The sequence below is a fragment of the Bison bison genome, unplaced genomic scaffold, assembly GCF_000754665.1.
Source record: "Bison bison bison isolate TAMUID 2011002044 unplaced genomic scaffold, Bison_UMD1.0 scf7180017864481, whole genome shotgun sequence".
Taxonomy (NCBI): Eukaryota; Metazoa; Chordata; class Mammalia; order Artiodactyla; family Bovidae; genus Bison; species Bison bison.
In genome coordinates this window covers 7,679,420-7,681,921 of record NW_011495041.1, presented here as the reverse complement: position 1 = coordinate 7,681,921, position 2,502 = coordinate 7,679,420, and the positions used below count along the sequence as shown (strand labels likewise).

At 41.0% G+C, this 2,502-nt stretch overlaps 1 non-coding gene across 1 annotated transcript; it reads left to right on the top strand.

The window, feature by feature from the left end:
• Positions 1–2,166: 2,166 nt before the first annotated feature.
• On the top strand, positions 2,167–2,238 carry TRNAC-GCA. The gene has a single exon. It is a non-coding gene; the product is annotated as a tRNA-Cys (tRNA).
• Positions 2,239–2,502: the final 264 nt, after the last annotated feature.

Genomic DNA, 2,502 nt, shown 5'->3' with positions numbered 1-2,502 from the left:
TTATGTTTAAGTATTAATTTATGTCTGCTAGTGAGACCTAGATATGAACAAAATAGAGCTATTTTTTTTAAATGGGTGTTGAGTTCTTTGAGAACACTTGATAGAATTTCTATACAGCTAAGCATAGTAAATCAAAGGTGTTTTTAATAAAATAAAAAGTAAACAAACAAATATGCTGATCACTTTAATTTTTTGTAGGAAGATGAGGAATATAAAGGTCATAGTAAAGCGATAGGGGATGCTGATAAAAGATGTTAACATCTATTACCAACATTAATCAGCGTCCTTTATAGGTGAGGCACCCTATGTCCGTTCCTTAGCTCATTTAGCGGTCATAGCTGTCAGTGGAGTGGGCATCTATTATCTCTGCTTCACAAGTGAGGAAATGGAAGCCAGTGAAGTAAGCAGTCATCACAGTAGCAGATTACAGGAGCAGACTCAAATCAAGATGGACTGGCCCCTTGAGCTTTGTGTTTTTCATATCACATTATTCCCAATTTCAGTATTTCCAGTGACATTTAACTGGGAAATCTATTCTCTCCTTACCTGAAACCACAGGGTGAAACAAGCTGTACGAAGTACTATAGGAGTCAATTCTAGCAGCATAGTTATAAGACCAGCCTCATCAAGGACTGCGGGGCCTCGAGTCTAAATGACTCGAGCAGGGGACTAGCCAGACAGCAGGTGCCGTCACAGTGGTAGGTTCTCTCAGCAGGAAGGATGCAGCCACTGGGATACTGATGAGTTCACAAAACAGGGCCTTCAGAGTGCCAAGCACGCTGTCTCGTCTCAGCGATCCCCATTACCACTGAATGCAACTGAGGAATCATAGAGACCTTTGCTGTTGCTGTTCAGTCACTAAGTTGTGTCCGCTTCTTTGTGACACCATGATCTGTAGCCTACCCGTCCAGTACTCCTTTGTGGTAAAGAATCCCAAGTGTGATTGAACCCACATCTGCTGCATTGCAGGCAGATTCTTGACCACTGAGCCACTGGACAGGAAGAAGTCAGTGTACCACCAAGAGCAGCAGAAAGGGTCTCAGAGCTCTTCCGCAGTTCAAAAGAGTCACACATTCCAGGCATCCCCCAGGGAATCCTGCTACCTGCCTGGCAAGGCTGACTCAGGTGTCAGAGGACTACCAACAGGGCTGAGATCTTGACATTGGTGACAGCGGCTACCAAATCACCAACTCCAGAAAGATAAGAGCTGCGATGCGACAAAGCCACACCACTAAACGATGATGAGTATGTGGTTTTACATAAACCTGGGTCTCCTGCTTAATGAACAAGTGAAAAAAAAAAAAAAAGCATCACCAGCTTTGTAGCATCACCAGCTCATACTGTGTGGTATCTCAGAGCATCAGTGCACATGGTGGTGGTGGAGGCAGAGCTTCCCTTCTTAGCAAATGCAAGAAATGTGCATTTAACTTGAGATGTTTGGTTGAAACAGTGATTGGAAAAAATAATAACTCTCCTTAGTTCCTGATGAGAATCTGTTTCTTCTGAAAATGGAATGGGAGGAGGGGTAGACTGGAAATGAAGGACAGAGACAGATTCACTATAAAACGGTGCTTATTTTACTGAGGACAACAGTTTTTTTTTTTCTTTTCTTACAACACAGGTTAAGAACTTAACTTTTCCTAGCAATCATCTTATATAATGCCTAAGACACATTTTCCCCTTATTCAAAGCATATTTATTTTCTGTGCAGAAATAGCCACAGAAAATTACCGAGGTGCTCAAAGGGGGAAGGTGGAGAAAATCAAGTTGGATTATTCAAGGATGAAGATTCAGTCTGTTCCCTTTTCTTAAACCTTTTCTTGCCTTTTGTCCAGTTCAATATTCATTAACACCTACATTAAAGGATAAGAAGGCAAAAGGAGATAAAAGGAAATTCTTCCCTTTAAGATACTATTAATCTTTTAGGTTATTAATCTTTCATTAATGATACCTCTGATCAAAACCATGTTTAACCTTCCCCTTTGCTGGCAAGCTGATGGTTTTTCTCAGTGTGTCAGGTATATTTCTGTTCTACAATATCTTGTAGTTGGTTACTGTATCGCAAAATTAAAGTTACTTTACAGGTTCCTATATCTAATATTGTTTATTTCTGAATATGCATGCCACCTTGATTATTTATGATCTGCTATTATTTATGCCAGGGCTTCCCTAGTAGTTCAGTTGGTAAAGCATCTGCCTGCAATGCAGGAGACCCAGGTTCAATCCCTGGGTCGGGAAGATCCCCTGGAGAAGGAAATGGCACCCCACTCCAGTATTCTTGCCTGGAGAATCCCATGGACAGAGGAGCCTGGTGGGCTACAGTCCATGGGGTCGTAAAGAGTCAGACACGACTGAGCAACTAACTTGCATTATTTATGCTAATGACTTGTTATTATCATATTTTTTTGATATAAGTTTCAGCTGGTGGCTGTATGAGATATCTCTATTTTTTAAAGTGTTCTTTGGATTACATACTTCGAAATCCTTTAAATAGCTGCTAGA